This window comes from Convolutriloba macropyga, unplaced genomic scaffold, assembly GCF_964194025.1.
Source record: "Convolutriloba macropyga unplaced genomic scaffold, txConMacr16.3 SCAFFOLD_5060, whole genome shotgun sequence".
NCBI lineage: Eukaryota > Metazoa > Xenacoelomorpha > Acoela > Convolutidae > Convolutriloba > Convolutriloba macropyga.
This window is the reverse complement of record NW_027451198.1, coordinates 1-17,788: the sequence shown is the minus strand read 5'-3', so window position 1 is coordinate 17,788 and position 17,788 is coordinate 1. Positions and strand designations below refer to the sequence as shown.

General features: G+C 46.2%; 1 pseudogene; it reads right to left on the bottom strand.

Moving 5' to 3' along the window:
- Positions 1–587: 587 nt before the first annotated feature.
- Positions 588–740, bottom strand: LOC142356483 (5.8S ribosomal RNA; annotated as a pseudogene).
- Positions 741–17,788: the final 17,048 nt, after the last annotated feature.

Below are 17,788 nucleotides of genomic sequence, written 5' to 3'. Positions count from 1 at the left end.
AAACAACATAATACTTATCGTGCATACCTTTCCATAACTTGTCCTTTTCAGATGCATTAGTTTCCCTTTGTCTTGGCTTCTACAGTCAGACTGGCTACTAGTAACAGCACAGTACTAATCACATATCGTTCTACAGTTTGCAGACAACTTTCACATGTTGATGTTTCAGCTTTCGCCTACTAGAAACAACATAATACTCGCTGTATACATTTGTAGTTCTCTATGTAACTTTCATGTGAAGAAGTTTCGCCAGTCTTTTTGACTGTCTCAAATCTGAGTCATGCTTAGGCTACTAGTTGCTTCATAGTACTTATCGCCTCGAGATCATTGAACAAAACTTGATTTTCACATGTTGCTGTTTCAGCTTCCGCTTACTAGAAACAACATAATACTAGTCTCATTAAGTTCCGTCTCTTTGCAATTTTCTTATGAAGAAAATTCGCCATCACAATGACTCCAGCAGTTCTTGATCAAGGAATGCAATCATTGATCAGAATGCTATTATTTGAATCGGTTCTGCTTTAAGTGTTCCAATTTTATTGGAAGCACCAACAATAGAACATCAATGTGTTCAATCGAGAGTTATATAACCCTGAATCGGACGCAGTCAACAGCCGAAGCCGAGACCGCCTTTTGCGTTAGAGAGGTCGGTAAAACAAATCTTGCGATTCATACCGAATTAACACATATAGCTGTGCTCCTCTTCGTAAAGCGAGCCAAGTGATCCCCTGTTGAAGGATGTATTTGGACCAATCTAGTAGCATTTGGTTTCCAACAAGCTCTCCCAAGTTAGCTTACTTATTGGGCTTTTCAACCAATTCGGTTGGCTACAAGCATCATCAAAGTACTAGCCACAGTTTGATCGCAAAATTCTACGACTTTCACATGTTGATGTTTCGGCTTGCGCTTAGCCTACTATAAGCAACATAATACTAGTCATATCATAGAGCGTGATCAGCTTGTGACGTTCTCATGATGAAGTTTCACCAACAGTGTCTCACTTCGAGCTTAAATCCAGCTACTAGTAACTACACAGTACTGACTGCAACGATAACTTTTATCTATACCTTTCACATGCTGCGCTTTCGGCCAGGGCCTACTAACGTCAACATAATACTCGATATAAACTTTTGTTCATGATGCAGCTTCCCCATGCAGAAGTTTCGCCTTCAAATGCTCTCTTGGCCATATGACGTAAGAAAAGGTTACTAGTAACATCACAGTACTAGCCACAGTTTGATTGCAAAATTCTACGACTTTCACATGTTGATGTTTCGGCTTGCGCTTAGCCTACTAGAAGCAACATAATACTAGTCATATCATAGAGCGTGATCAGCTTGTGACGTTCTCATGATGAAGTTTCACCAACAGTGTCTCATTTCGAGCTTAAATCCAGCTACTAGTAACTACACAGTACTGACTGCAACGCTAACTTTTATCTATACCTTTCACATGCTGCGCTTTCGGCCAGGGCCTACTAACGTCAACATAATACTCGATATAAACTTTTGTTCATGATGCAGCTTCCCCATGCAGAAGTTTCGCCTTCAAATGCTCTCTTGGCCATATGACGTAACACAAGGTTACTAGTAACATCACAGTACTAGCCACAATTTGATCGCAAAATTCTACGACTTTCACATGTTGATGTTTCGGCTTGCGCTTAGCCTACTATAAGCAACATAATACTAGTCATATCATAGAGCGTGATCAGCTTGTGACGTTCTCATGATGAAGTTTCACCAACAGTGTCTCACTTCGAGCTTAAATCCAGCTACTAGTAACTACACAGTACTGACTGCAACGATAACTTTTATCTATACCTTTCACATGCTGCGCTTTCGGCCAGGGCCCTACTAACGTCAACATAATACTCGATATAAACTTTTGTTCATGATGCAGCTTCCCCATGCAGAAGTTTCGCCTTCAAATGCTCTCTTGGCCATATGACGTAAGAAAAGGTTACTAGTAACATCACAGTACTAGCCACAGTTTGATTGCAAAATTCTACGACTTTCACATGTTGATGTTTCGGCTTGCGCTTAGCCTACTAGAAGCAACATAATACTAGTCATATCATAGAGCGTGATCAGCTTGTGACGTTCTCATGATGAAGTTTCACCAACAGTGTCTCATTTCGAGCTTAAATCCAGCTACTAGTAACTACACAGTACTGACTGCAACGCTAACTTTTATCTATACCTTTCACATGCTGCGCTTTCGGCCAGGGCCTACTAACGTCAACATAATACTCGATATAAACTTTTGTTCATGATGCAGCTTCCCCATGCAGAAGTTTCGCCTTCAAATGCTCTCTTGGCCATATGACGTAACACAAGGTTACTAGTAACATCACAGTACTAGCCACAATTTGATCGCAAAATTCTACGACTTTCACATGTTGATGTTTCGGCTTGCGCTTAGCCTACTAGAAGCAACATAATACTAGTCATATCATGGAGCGTGATCAGCTTGTGACGTTCTCATGATGAAGTTTCACCAACAGTGTCTCATTTCGAGCTTAAATCCAGCTACTAGTAACTACACAGTACTGACTGCAACGATAACTTTTATCTATACCTTTCACATGCTGCGCTTTCGGCCAGGGCCTACTAATGTCAACATAATACTCGATATAAACTTTTGTTCATGATGCAGCTTCCCCATGCAGAAGTTTCGCCTTCAAATGCTCTCTTGGCCATATGACGTAACACAAGGTTACTAGTAACATCACAGTACTAGCCACAATTTGATCGCAAAATTCTACGACTTTCACATGTTGATGTTTCGGCTTGCGCTTAGCCTACTAGAAGCAACATAATACTAGTCATATCATAGAGCTTGATCAGCTTGTGACATTCTCATGATGAAGTTTCACCAACAGTGTCTCATTTTGAGCTTAAATCCAGCTACTAGTAACTACACAGTACTGACTGCAACAATAACTTTTATCTATACCTTTCACATGCTGCGTTTTCGGCCAAGGCCTACTAACGTCAACATAATACTCGATATAAAATTTTGATCATGATGCAGCTTTCCCATGCAGAAGTTTCGCCTTCAAATGCTCTCTTGGCCATATGACGGAACACCAGGTTACTAGTAACATCACAGTACTAGCCACAGTTTGATTGCAAAATTCTACGACTTTCACATGTTGATGTTTCGGCTTGCGCTTAGCCTACTAGAAGCAACATAATACTAGTCATATCATAGAGCGTGATCAGCTTGTGACGTTCTCATGATGAAGTTTCACCAATAGTGTTTCATTCGAATTGGTTCTGCTTTAAGCTCTCCAATTGTTTTGGATGAACCAGTTTTGCCCTTCGAAGCCACTTTTGTGAGCTTTTGTGGGTCTTTACCAAGAGGATATACCTCAAGGCCTCTTTCAATTCCTTTAAGTTCTTTCAACTCCTTTACAGTTTCTAGGTTCACATAGCTGCAAACCTTATTTCTAGTTTTAAGTCTGGCCAACTTGGGGAGAGTTGGTGCAGACCGTGACCAATTCTAGTAGGATGCCACAACAAGAATGTGATCAACTTAGCTTGTCGATGAACCTGCCCCACATTCAAACAACTCTATCGCCTTTTCCTCGTATAGTTATATGCGAGGGCCTCTCATAGAGAGCGCTGTTAGCAACCTTTTCCACATAGACGATAAAGTTGTGAGTGTTTTGCACATGGCTGTTGTCATCACCACGTGACGAGTCAACTCAGCTTGACTCTCTACACTCCGACAAGCTTTGCACATACGCCTTTAGTTCAGTATGTGTCTTTAATCTGACTCCGGTGCCTCAAGCCGGAAAAATTGTCAGATTATGATCATTATCGGTTAGTCATCCCGATGCAAGATCGTATCGTACTGTCTTTGTCTACCTCCAGATTCCGAAGAACAGGAGGAGACTCTCCCAGACCTACATATCTGGGAGAATGTTCAGAGGGCGAGAAGCTGTGGATTACTCTCCCCTAAGAACTGACTAAACTTTACCCTCGTCCAAGGTAAGTTTATTTTAGCTAGCCTTCTATGTAAAGGATCTGAGGCTAAGCTGTGTTTTTTCGAGCCTTTGGCTCGGAGCAAGTTCAGTGGGCGCCCCGAGTAGCTCAACTCTTTCCCACTGAACAGCGCAACGCTCTGTCACTCGCTGGGATTTTTGCGTGTCGGTTCTAACCACGCGACTTGTGGACCTTTTTAGGCCTTTCTCATTCACAAGTCTATAGCTGGGCTTCTATAACCCAGCTTCTGAGATCTAGATAGCTGCAGTTCTGCTAGGCTGCTTTTGCTAACTAGTCTCCCTTTAAGCAGTCCCTTGCCATGACTGCTGAACTATGTATCCACACAAGTAGTTTTTGAGCTCGATACATAATTCGAGATTGGTTGCCAAGCAATCTCTAGCGACAGAGCGTCATGCGCACTACAGACATGGCCTCTACCAGCAGCCATGCCCGAAGGAATCAATCACTGATCCTTCCGCAGGTTCCCCTACGGAAACCTTGTTACGACTTTTACTTCCTCTAGACAATTAAGCTCGATCCGCTTCATCCCGTTGCCGGAGACCGAAGTCCCAACAGTAGGAATTTGCAATTCTTGCTTAACTATCCAATCAGTAGTAGCGACGGGCGGTGTGTACAAAGGGCAGGGACGTAATCCCTATGAGTTGTTGACTCATAAGTACCAGGAATTCCTGGTTCACGTCTGCAAGTTACAACAGACGATCCCCTTGAAGCGCTGTACTTTTCTCTGATTGCCCAGTCCATTTCGGACCAAGGGCTGAGTACTCAATCTAAAAGTACACAGTGTAGCGCGCGTGCAGTCCAGAACATCTAAGGGCATCACAGACCTGTTATAGCCTCACTTCATCTGCGGTATTTAATTCCGCATAGTTCCTCTAAGAAGTGTTTGAATTCACATATAGTGAATTTCATTATTTAGATGGAGAAGATCTCGTTCGTTATCGGAATTAACCAGACAGATCACTCCACTAACTAAGAACGGCCATGCACCACCGCCCATATAATCATGAAAGATATTCAATCTGTCAATCCTTAAGATGTCTGGACCGGGTGAGTTTTCCCGTGTTGAGTCAAATTAAGCCGCAGGCTCCACTCCTGGTGGTGCCCTTCCGTCAATTCCTTTAAGTTTCGATTTTGCAACCATACTTCCCCCGGAACCAATAAACTTTGGTTTCCCGGTTAATCTCTTGCCAAGTCAAGATCGACTTTGACAAATTGTAGGTTGGTATAGTTTATGGTCAGAATTACGAGGGTATCTAATCCTCTTCAATACTCTGACTTTCGTTCTTGATTAATGAAAACATTCTTGGCAAATGCTTTCGCAGTAGTTTGTCTTGCCACGATCCAAGAATTTCACCTCTAACGTAGCAATACAAATGCCCCCGTCTGTTCCTTTCAATCATTACCGCACTCAGCCAACCGGCATCAATCGAGTAGCGGGTCATTCTCCATTATTCCATGCTTTATTATTCGATCCCAAAGGATGCTTTGAACACTCTAATTTTCTCAGGGTGAAAACACCGTTTCCACAGTTCGTCACATTTAAGTGCAAACTATTTCTTCGATGCGAAGGATGAGCGGAACGAGTCAACAGATTTAACTGAAGACCATGTTGCCGTTCTACTCAAACAGATCCAACTATGAGCTTTTTAAACGCAGCAACTATTGCATACGCTTGTAGAGGCTGGTATTACCGCGGCTGTTGGCACCAGACTTGCCCTCTACTCGTTCATCAATGGAGCTTTTAAGTCCATTCCATTCTGATTACAAACCATAAAGGTTCATATCATTATTTCTAGTCACTACCTCCTCGTGCGGAGAGTGGGTAATTTGCGTGCCTGCTGCCTTCCTTGGATGTGGTAGCCGTTTCTAAGGCTCCCTCTCCGGAATCGAACCCTGATTCCCCGTTACCCGTCACAACCATGGTAGTCCGTTACACTACCATCATAGGTTGATAGGTCAGAAATTCGGAAGTTCCGTCCCCAAGCCGAAGCTATCTGGGATCTTTCAGTTACTAGGACTCATCACGGGATGTGTCTGTACTTAGCAAATCACCCGGTGTAGTCTTGTAAAAGTCTCCGACAGTGTCGGACAATCAGCATGCATTAGCTGCAGGGTTACCGCAGTTATTCATTTAGCTTGCAAATCAACTAATAGATAGTAACTGATTTAATGAGCCATTCGCGGTTCCACTTTTTCAAGCTTCGCTTGCACATGCATGGCTTAGTCTTTCAGACAAGCATATGGCAACTGACAGGATCAATCAGTTTAATTGTACTTTGAACAATCTTTCGATTTGTTCGAATTTAGAAAGACATAGCCTTGCGGCCTCGTCAATCTTGCTTTGAGCTTTTTAAATCACGAAGAGTTTCAATGCATGCTTTGGCATGGCTACTAGTTACTACACAGTACTCTACACACTTAGAGTTACCCACGATTACACATTTCACATGCTGATGTTTCGGCTCGCGCGTACTAGAAACAGCATAATACTATGTGTACTGGTAGATAGCGCTCTGTGAGCATTTCCCATGAGCAGGTTTTGCCCTCCAAATCTCTGTTCTACTGTTACCAATACCGGCTAACAACTGTATCATACTAGGGAGAATTGACTCATGATTTAAAAACCAGATGTTCACATGTCGATGTTTCGGCTCTCGCCTACTAGAAACAACATAATACTAGTCTGTTAAAAATCTCAATCACGCCGCCTCTTCAGATACAGAAGTTTTACCTTTTATTGGTTAGAGAACAGCTTTCCAGCTGTCGACATGGTTACTAGTAACAACACCGTACTCAACACAAAAACTTTTCAACTTCACAACTTTCACATGCTGATGTTTCTGCTTTCGCATACTAGAAACAGCATAATACTTATTGTTTTGTCAAGTAATTTGTGTGTCTTTCCCATGTGAAGTTTCACCGGTCAACAATGTTTCCCTGACCAATTACGGCTACTAGTAGCTGTATAATACTAGGGAAAATGATTGAGGATTTAATATCAGATTTTCACATGTTGATGTTTCGGCTTTCGCCTACTAGAAACAACATAATACTAGTCTGCTAAGAAATCTCGCTCAAATTGCCTTTTCACATACAGAAGTTTCACCTTCTATTGGTTAGAGAACAGTTCTCAGCTGTCGACATGGTTACTAGTAACAACATCGTACTCAACACAAAAATTCTTCAACTTCACAACTTTCACATGCTGATGTTTCTGCTTTCGCGTACTAGAAACAGCATAATACTTATTGCTTTGTCAAGAAGTGTGTGTGTCTTTCCCATGCGAAAGTTTCACCGGTCAGCAATAATTGCCGTGTCCAATTAAGGTTACTCATAGCTGTATAATACTAGGGAAAATGATTGAGGATTTAATATCAGATTTTCACATGTTGATGTTTCGGCTTTCGCCTACTAGAAACAACATAATACTAGTCTGCTAATAAATCTCGCTCAAATTGCCTTTTCACATACAGAAGTTTCACCTCTTCTTGGTCACTGTACAGATGATGCTGTCTGTTCTTTATTTGGTTCTGCTTATTATAAGGAGGGGCATCACTCCTTCCTCCTTGGTTTGCATGCATTAAGCCTGCTTTGTGAAAAGCGTATCTTTCTAGCTTTTCTTCGCCTTACTCGAGTAGGACGATACAATCCAGACATTAGTCAGTCTTGGTGTAAAGTCACTGAGTATTATTCGGTTCTGCTTTATTCAGCAATATGCTGTATAATTGTTGTAATTTGCGAACATATTTGTTCTCAGTTCCGAACTACTAGCGACGACAGATTACCAGCGGTCATGAGCCATCAAGGTAGTTCTTTGGTGCATCAAGTAGAGAGGTGCCATCAAACAACACTTCCCTAATAATGCTACACACATAGAATTTGCTACAGTGCAGCTTTTTACTTTGCAAAATTTGCGCACAAATTTTGCATAGAATAAATGTTTTATCAAGATTTTTAGATCCCCTCCCTTGAGAGAACGTTACTCCTTTAAGTGAACACCCCGCGGCGTCCTGTTGTTATTGCTTATAACCATTTCGCAAGCCGGAGGCATAATGCACTACGCAAGCCGCTACTTTGGCACAGAGGCACCTAGTTTTACACCCGGGACTTCAGGTGGCCCAGTTTTACACCCAGTACAGCGGTGCCAGTTGGTAACCCGGTGGATCCTCGGAGACCAGACATGATCATAGATCAAACCCGATGTATGCTACTCCTGAACGTATAGTATCTCCACTGTGCAATGAAATTATCGTTCGTTTCGGGCCTTCCTATACGTTCAGCAGACAATCGCTAGGAATTCACCTCGTGACCCGTGGTGACCACACTGGATTTCAAGTTTATTGATTTGGACAGACCTGTCATTTATTTTGCTTTTCAGCTTCAGTTCTGCTCGATCTAGCTTGCCTAAGGCTTGATCTCGCTTTGCTCACCCCTGTAGGAGCCTCTACTAGTACCACTCGGAGTAATGGGGAATCCACCAGACCTAATCGATGAATGCCATCAAACAACAAACATCATACCCGGCTTCATCAGGCATATTTTATTACTTCCGAGAGGTACTTTAGTATCAGATCTTTCTCCATGCCTCTTATGAGGACCCGTCAGACCTTTCGGTTTATCGTTTAGCTTCAGTCCTGCTCGATCTAGCTTTCCCAAGGCTCGATCTAGCTCTATTCGCCCCACTAGAGGGCTCTCTAAGACCCCTCGGTCTTAGTGTTAGCTCCGGTACTGCTCGGTCGTGCTTGCTGAAGGCCCGACCCAGCTTTAGTTAGATTCTCGTACTTTCTCTTGGCCTCTCTAGGAGGACCAGACAGACCTCTCGGTCTATCGTTTAGCTTCAGTCCTGCTCGATCTAGCTTGCCCAAGGCTTGATCAAGCTCTATTCGCCCCGCTAGAGGGCTCTCTAAGACCCCTCGGTCTTAGTGTTATCTTCTGTAATGCCTAACCAAGCTTACTACAGGCCTTGGTCAGGTCTTTATCGGTCACCGATTAGTAACAGACCAATCATAGGGCCTTCCACCCTATCCGGGTTGAGGTCTTTAGTCCAGCCATATTTTGACAAGACACCTCTCCCTAATAATGCCCCACACATAGAATTACTGTCCATGCAGTATTTAACTTGTGTTTTTTTCTAAAATTTGATTTTCACTTTTTGGAGGTTCATTTGCTCCTCTGACACTCTTTCAGCTTCAATCTTACTCGATCTAGCTTTCCCAAGGCTCGATCTAGCTCTATTCGCCCCACTAGAGGGCTCTCTAAGACACTTCGGTCTTAGTGTTAGCTCCGGTCTTGCTCAATCGTGCTTGCTGAAGGCGCGATCAAGCTTTAGTTAGCTTCTCGTACTTCCTCTTGGCCTCTCTAGGAGGACCAGACAGACCTCTCGGTCTATCGTTTAGCTTCAGTCCTGCTCGATCTAGCTTTCCCAAGGCTCGATCTAGCTCTATTCGCCCTGCTAGAGGGCTCTCTAAGACCCCTCGGTCTTAGTGTTAGCTCCGGTACAGCTCGGTCGTGCTTGCTGAAGGCCCGATCAAGCTTTAGTTAGATTCTCGTACTTTCTCTTGGCCTCTATAGGAGGACCAGACAGACCTCTCGGTCTATCGTTTAGCTTCAGTCCTGCTTGATCTAGCTTTCCCAAGGCTCGATCTAGCTCTATTCGCCCTGCTAGAGGGCTCTCTAAGACCCCTCGGTCTTAGTGTTAGCTCCGGTACAGCTCGGTCGTGCTTGCTGAAGGCCCGATCAAGCTTTAGTTAGCTTCTCGTACTTTCTCTTGGCCTCTCTAGGAGGACCAGACAGACCTCTCGGTCTATCGTTTAGCTTCAGTCCTGCTCGATCTAGCTTTCCCAAGGCTCGATCTAGATCTATTCGCCCTGCTAGAGGGCTCTCTAAGACCCCTCGGTCTTAGTGTTAGCTCCGGTACAGCTCGGTCGTGCTTGCTGAAGGCCTGATCAAGCTTTAGTTAGCTTCTCGTACTTTCTCTTGGCCTCTCTAGGAGGACCAGACAGACCTTTCGGTCTCTTGCTTAGCTTCAGTCCTGCTCGATCTAGCTTTCCCAAGGCTCGATCTAGCTCTATTCGCCCCGCTAGAGGGCTCTCTAAGACCCCTCGGTCTTAGTGTTAACTCCTGTAATGCCTAACCAAGCTTACTACAGGCCTTGGTCAGGTCTTTATCGGTCACCGATTAGTAACAGACCGATCATGGGGCCTTCCACCCTATCCGGGTTGAGGTCTTTAGTCCAGCCATATTTTGACAAGACACCTCCCCCTAATAATGCCCCACACATAGAAATACTGTCCATGCAGTATTTAACTTGTGTTTTTTCTAAAATTTGATTTTCACTTTTTGGAGGTTCATTTGCTCCTCTGACACTCTTTCAGCTTCAATCTTACTCGATCTAGCTTTCCCAAGGCTCGATCTAGCTCTATTCGCCCCACCAGAGGGCTCTCTAAGACACTTCGGTCTTAGTGTTAGCTCCGGTCTTGCTCAATCGTGCTTGCTGAAGGCGCGATCAAGCTTTAGTTAGCTTCTCGTACTTTCTCTTGGCCTCTCTAGGAGGACCAGACAGACCTCTCGGTCTATCGTTTAGCTTCAGTCCTGCTCGATCTAGCTTTCCCAAGGCTCGATCTAGCTCTATTCGCCCCGCTAGAGGGCTCTCTAAGACCCCTCGGTCTTAGTGTTAGCTCCGGTACAGCTCGGTCGTGCTTGCTGAAGGCCCGATCAAGCTTTAGTTGGCTTCTCGTACTTTCTCTTGGCCTCTCTAGGAGGACCAGACAGACCTCTCGGTCTCTTGCTTAGCTTCAGTCCTGCTCGATCTAGCTTGCCCAAGGCTTGATCAAGCTCTATTCGCCCCGCTAGAGGGCTCTCTAAGACCCCTCGGTCTTAGTGTTAGCTCCGGTACAGCTCGGTCGTGCTTGCTGAAGGCCCGATCAAGCTTTAGTTAGCTTCTCGTTTTTTCTCTTGGCCTCTCTAGGAGGACCAGACAGACCTCTCGGTCTATCGTTTAGCTTCAGTCCTGCTCGATCTAGCTTTCCCAAGGCTCGATCTAGCTCTATTCGCCCCGCTAGAGGGCTCTCTAAGACCCCTCGGTCTTAGTGTTAGCTCCGGTACAGCTCGGTCGTGCTTGCTGAAGGCCCGATCAAGCTTTAGTTGGCTTCTCGTACTTTCTCTTGGCCTCTCTAGGAGGACCAGACAGACCTCTCGGTCTATCCTTTAGCTTCAGTCCTGCTCGATCTAGCTTTCCCAAGGCTCGATCTAGCTCTATTCGCCCCGCTAGAGGGCTCTCTAAGACCCCTCGGTCTTAGTGTTATCTCCTGTAATGCCTAACCAAGCTTACTACAGGCCTTGGTCAGGTCTTTATCGGTCACCGATTAGTAACAGACCGATCATAGGGCCTTCCACCCTATCTGGGTTGAGGTCTTTAGTCCAGCCATATTTTGACAAGACACCTCCCCCTAATAATGCCCCACACATAGAATTACTGTTTATGCAGCTTTTCACTTGTGAAATTTTTAATTTTCGCAATTATTATAGAATAAGTGTTTGCGCAGCTTTTCATAGGTCGAGCTCTAGCTAGCTAGCTCAAGCTAGCTAGCTAGCTCAAGCTCAAGCTATCTAGCTCAAGCTCAAGCCAGCTAGCTCAAGCTCAAGCTAGCTAGCTAGCTCAAGCTCAAGCTAGCTAGCTAGCTCAAGCTCAAGCTAGCTAGCTCAAGCTCAAGCTAGCTAGCTCAAGCTCAAGCTAGCTAGCTAGCTCAAGCTCAAGCTCAAGCTAGCTAGCTCAAGCTCAAGCTCAAGCTAGCTAGCTAGCTCAAGCTCAAGCTAGCTAGCTAGCTCAAGCTCAAGCTAGCTAGCTAGCTCAAGCTCAAGCTAGCTAGCTCAAGCTCAAGCTCAAGCTCAAGCTAGCTAGCTAGCTCAAGCTAGCTAGCTAGCTCAAGCTCAAGCTAGCTAGCTAGCTCAAGTTCAAGCTAGCTAGCTAGCTCAAGCTCAAGCTAGCTAGCTAGCTCAAGCTCAAGCTAGCTAGCTCAAGCTCAAGCTAGCTAGCTCAAGCTCAAGCTAGCTAGCTAGCTCAAGCTCAAGCTCAAGCTAGCTAGCTCAAGCTCAAGCTCAAGCTAGCTAGCTAGCTCAAGCTCAAGCTAGCTAGCTAGCTCAAGCTCAAGCTCAAGCTAGCTAGCTAGCTCAAGTTCAAGCTAGCTAGCTAGCTCAAGCTCAAGCTAGCTAGCTCAAGCTCAAGCTAGCTAGCTCAAGCTCAAGCCAGCTAGCTCAAGCTCAAGCTCAAGCTAGCTAGCTAGCTCAAGCACAAGCTAGCTAGCTAGCTCAATCTCAAGCTAGCTAGCTCAAGCTCAAGCTAGCTAGCTCAAGCTCAAGCTAGCTAGCTAGCTCAAGCTCAAGCTCAAGCTAGCTAGCTCAAGCTCAAGCTCAAGCTAGCTAGCTAGCTCAAGCTCAAGCTAGCTAGCTAGCTCAAGCTCAAGCTCAAGCTAGCTAGCTCAAGCTCAAGCTCAAGCTAGCTAGCTAGCTCAAGCTCAAGCTGGCTAGCTAGCTCAAGCTCAAGCTAGCTAGCTAGCTCAAGCTCAAGCTAGCTAGCTCAAGCTCAAGCTCAAGCTCAAGCTAGCTAGCTAGCTCAAGCTAGCTAGCTAGCTCAAGCTCAAGCTAGCTAGCTAGCTCAAGTTCAAGCTAGCTAGCTAGCTCAAGCTCAAGCTAGCTAGCTAGCTCAAGCTCAAGCTAGCTAGCTCAAGCTCAAGCTAGCTAGCTCAAGCTCAAGCTAGCTAGCTAGCTCAAGCTCAAGCTCAAGCTAGCTAGCTCAAGCTCAAGCTCAAGCTAGCTAGCTAGCTCAAGCTCAAGCTAGCTAGCTAGCTCAAGCTCAAGCTAGCTAGCTAGCTCAAGTTCAAGCTAGCTAGCTAGCTCAAGCTCAAGCTAGCTAGCTCAAGCTCAAGCTAGCTAGCTCAAACTCAAGCTAGCTAGCTAGCTCAAGTTCAAGCTAGCTAGCTAGCTCAAGCTCAAGCTAGCTAGCTAGCTCAAGCTCAAGCTAGCTAGCTCAAGCTCAAGCTAGCTAGCTCAAGCTCCAGCTAGCTAGCTAGCTCAAGCTCAAGCTCAAGCTAGCTAGCTCAAGCTCAAGCTCAAGCTAGCTAGCTAGCTCAAGCTCAAGCTAGCTAGCTAGCTCAAGCTCAAGCTAGCTAGCTAGCTCAAGTTCAAGCTAGCTAGCTAGCTCAAGCTCAAGCTAGCTAGCTCAAGCTCAAGCTAGCTAGCTCAAGCTCAAGCCAGCTAGCTCAAGCTCAAGCTCAAGCTAGCTAGCTAGCTCAAGCACAAGCTTGCTAGCTAGCTCAAGCTCAAGCTAGCTAGCTCAAGCTCAAGCTAGCTAGCTCAAGCTCAAGCTAGCTAGCTCAAGCTCAAGCTCAAGCTAGCTAGCTAGCTCAAGCACAAGCTTGCTAGCTAGCTCAAGCTCAAGCTAGCTAGCTCAAGCTCAAGCTAGCTAGCTCAAGCTCAAGCTAGCTAGCTAGCTCAAGCTCAAGCTCAAGCTAGCTAGCTCAAGCTCAAGCTCAAGCTAGCTAGCTGGCTCAAGCTCAAGCTAGCTAGCTAGCTCAAGCTCAAGCTAGCTAGCTAGCTCAAGCTCAAGCTAGCTAGCTCAAGCTCAAGCTCAAGCTAGCTAGCTAGCTCAAGCTAGCTAGCTAGCTCAAGCTCAAGCTAGCTAGCTAGCTCAAGTTCAAGCTAGCTAGCTAGCTCAAGCTCAAGCTAGCTAGCTAGCTCAAGCTCAAGCTAGCTAGCTCAAGCTCAAGCTAGCTAGCTCAAGCTCAAGCTAGCTAGCTAGCTCAAGCTCAAGCTCAAGCTAGCTAGCTCAAGCTCAAGCTCAAGCTAGCTAGCTAGCTCAAGCTCAAGCTAGCTAGCTAGCTCAAGCTCAAGCTAGCTAGCTAGCTCAAGTTCAAGCTAGCTAGCTAGCTCAAGCTCAAGCTAGCTAGCTCAAGCTCAAGCTAGCTAGCTCAAGCTCAAGCCAGCTAGCTCAAGCTCAAGCTCAAGCTAGCTAGCTAGCTCAAGCACAAGCTAGCTAGCTAGCTCAAGCTCAAGCTAGCTAGCTCAAGCTCAAGCTAGCTAGCTCAAGCTCAAGCTAGCTAGCTAGCTCAAGCTCAAGCTCAAGCTAGCTAGCTCAAGCTCAAGCTCAAGCTAGCTAGCTAGCTCAAGCTCAAGCTAGCTAGCTAGCTCAAGCTCAAGCTAGCTAGCTCAAGCTCAAGCTCAAGCTAGCTAGCTAGCTCAAGCTCAAGCTAGCTAGCTAGCTCAAGCTCAAGCTAGCTAGCTAGCTCAAGCTCAAGCTAGCTAGCTCAAGCTCAAGCTCAAGCTCAAGCTAGCTAGCTAGCTCAAGCTAGCTAGCTAGCTCAAGCTCAAGCTAGCTAGCTAGCTCAAGTTCAAGCTAGCTAGCTAGCTCAAGCTCAAGCTAGCTAGCTAGCTCAAGCTCAAGCTAGCTAGCTCAAGCTCAAGCTAGCTAGCTCAAGCTCAAGCTAGCTAGCTAGCTCAAGCTCAAGCTCAAGCTAGCTAGCTCAAGCTCAAGCTCAAGCTAGCTAGCTAGCTCAAGCTCAAGCTAGCTAGCTAGCTCAAGCTCAAGCTAGCTAGCTAGCTCAAGTTCAAGCTAGCTAGCTAGCTCAAGCTCAAGCTAGCTAGCTCAAGCTCAAGCTAGCTAGCTCAAACTCAAGCTAGCTAGCTAGCTCAAGTTCAAGCTAGCTAGCTAGCTCAAGCTCAAGCTAGCTAGCTAGCTCAAGCTCAAGCTAGCTAGCTCAAGCTCAAGCTAGCTAGCTCAAGCTCAAGCTAGCTAGCTAGCTCAAGCTCAAGCTCAAGCTAGCTAGCTAGCTCAAGCTCAAGCTCAAGCTAGCTAGCTAGCTCAAGCTCAAGCTAGCTAGCTAGCTCAAGCTCAAGCTAGCTAGCTAGCTCAAGTTCAAGCTAGCTAGCTAGCTCAAGCTCAAGCTAGCTAGCTCAAGCTCAAGCTAGCTAGCTCAAGCTCAAGCCAGCTAGCTCAAGCTCAAGCTCAAGCTAGCTAGCTAGCTCAAGCACAAGCTTGCTAGCTAGCTCAAGCTCAAGCTAGCTAGCTCAAGCTCAAGCTAGCTAGCTCAAGCTCAAGCTAGCTAGCTCAAGCTCAAGCTCAAGCTAGCTAGCTAGCTCAAGCACAAGCTTGCTAGCTAGCTCAAGCTCAAGCTAGCTAGCTCAAGCTCAAGCTAGCTAGCTCAAGCTCAAGCTAGCTAGCTAGCTCAAGCTCAAGCTCAAGCTAGCTAGCTCAAGCTCAAGCTCAAGCTAGCTAGCTAGCTCAAGCTCAAGCTAGCTAGCTAGCTCAAGCTCAAGCTAGCTAGCTAGCTCAAGCTCAAGCTAGCTAGCTCAAGCTCAAGCTCAAGCTAGCTAGCTAGCTCAAGCTAGCTAGCTAGCTCAAGCTCAAGCTAGCTAGCTAGCTCAAGTTCAAGCTAGCTAGCTAGCTCAAGCTCAAGCTAGCTAGCTAGCTCAAGCTCAAGCTATCTAGCTCAAGCTCAAGCTAGCTAGCTCAAGCTCAAGCTAGCTAGCTAGCTCAAGCTCAAGCTCAAGCTAGCTAGCTCAAGCTCAAGCTCAAGCTAGCTAGCTAGCTCAAGCTCAAGCTAGCTAGCTAGCTCAAGCTCAAGCTAGCTAGCTAGCTCAAGTTCAAGCTAGCTAGCTAGCTCAAGCTCAAGCTAGCTAGCTCAAGCTCAAGCTAGCTAGCTCAAGCTCAAGCCAGCTAGCTCAAGCTCAAGCTCAAGCTAGCTAGCTAGCTCAAGCTCAAGCTCAAGCTCAAGCTAGCTAGCTAGCTAGCTCAAGTTCAAGCTAGCTAGCTAGCTCAAGCTCAAGCTAGCTAGCTCAAGCTCAAGCTAGCTAGCTCAAGCTCAAGCCAGCTAGCTCAAGCTCAAGCTCAAGCTAGCTAGCTAGCTCAAGCTCAAGCTAGCTAGCTCAAGCTCAAGCTAGCTAGCTAGCTAGCTCAAGCTCAAGCTCAAGCTAGCTAGCTCAAGCTCAAGCTCAAGCTAGCTAGCTCAAGCTCAAGCTCAAGCTAGCTAGCTCAAGCTCAAGCTCAAGCTAGCTAGCTCAAGCTCAAGCTCAAGCTAGCTAGCTAGCTCAAGCTCAAGCTAGCTAGCTCAAGCTCAAGCTCAAGCTCAAGCTAGCTAGCTAGCTAGCTCAAGCTCAAGCTCAAGCTAGCTAGCTAGCTCAAGCTCAAGCTAGCTAGCTCAAGCTCAAGCTAGCTAGCTAGCTCAAGTTCAAGCTAGCTAGCTAGCTCAAGCTCAAGCTAGCTAGCTAGCTCAAGCTCAAGCTAGCTAGCTCAAGCTCAAGCTAGCTAGCTCAAGCTCAAGCTAGCTAGCTAGCTCAAGCTCAAGCTCTCAGCTAGTAGCTAGCTAGCTCAAGCTCAAGCTCAAGCTAGCTAGCTAGCTCAAGCTCAAGCTAGCTAGCTAGCTCAAGCTCAAGCTAGCTAGCTAGCTCAAGTTCAAGCTAGCTAGCTAGCTCAAGCTCAAGCTAGCTAGCTCAAGCTCAAGCTAGCTAGCTCAAGCTCAAGCTAGCTAGCTAGCTCAAGCTCAAGCTAGCTAGCTAGCTCAAGCTCAAGCTAGCTAGCTAGCTCAAGCTCAAGCTAGCTAGCTCAAGCTCAAGCTAGCTAGCTCAAGCTCAAGCTAGCTAGCTAGCTCAAGCTCAAGCTCAAGCTAGCTAGCTCAAGCTCAAGCTCAAGCTAGCTAGCTAGCTCAAGCTCAAGCTAGCTAGCTAGCTCAAGCTCAAGCTAGCTAGCTAGCTCAAGTTCAAGCTAGCTAGCTAGGTCAAGCTCAAGCTAGCTAGCTCAAGCTCAAGCTAGCTAGCTCAAGCTCAAGCTCAGCTAGCTCAAGCTCAAGCTCAAGCTAGCTAGCTAGCTCAAGCTCAAGCTAGCTAGCTAGCTCAAGCTCAAGCTAGCTGCAGCTCAAGCTCAAGCTAGCTAGCTCAAGCTCAAGCTAGCTAGCTCAAGCTCAAGCTCAAGCTAGCTAGCTAGCTCAAGCTCAAGCTAGCTAGCTAGCTCAAGCTCAAGCTAGCTAGCTCAAGCTCAAGCTAGCTAGCTCAAGCTCAAGCTAGCTAGCTAGCTCAAGCTCAAGCTCAAGCTAGCTAGCTCAAGCTCAAGCTCAAGCTAGCTAGCTAGCTCAAGCTCAAGCTAGCTAGCTAGCTCAAGCTCAAGCTAGCTAGCTAGCTCAAGCTCAAGCTAGCTAGCTCAAGCTCAAGCTCAAGCTAGCTAGCTAGCTCAAGCTAGCTAGCTAGCTCAAGCTCAAGCTAGCTAGCTAGCTCAAGCTCAAGCTAGCTAGCTAGCTCAAGCTCAAGCTAGCTAGCTAGCTCAAGCTCAAGCTAGCTAGCTCAAGCTCAAGCCAAGCTCAAGCTAGCTAGCTAGCTCAAGCTCAAGCTCAAGCTAGCTAGCTCAAGCTCAAGCTCAAGCTAGCTAGCTAGCTCAAGCTCAAGCTAGCTCTAGCTAGCTCAAGCTCAAGCTAGCTAGCTAGCTCAAGCTCAAGCTAGCTAGCTAGCTCAAGCTCAAGCTAGCTAGCTAGCTCAAGCTCAAGCTAGCTAGCTCAAGCTCAAGCTAGCTAGCTCAGTCAAGCTCAAGCTAGCTATGCTAGCTCAAGCTCAAGCTAGCTATTGCTAGCTCAAGTTCAAGCTAGCTAGCTAGCCTCAAGCTCAAGCTAGCTAGCTCAAGCTCAAGCTAAGCCTACCAGCTTCAAGCTCAGCTCAAGCTGATAGCTAGCTAGCAAGCTCAAGCTCAAGCTAGCTAGCTAGCTCAAGCTCAAGCTAGCTAGCTCAAGCTCAAGCTA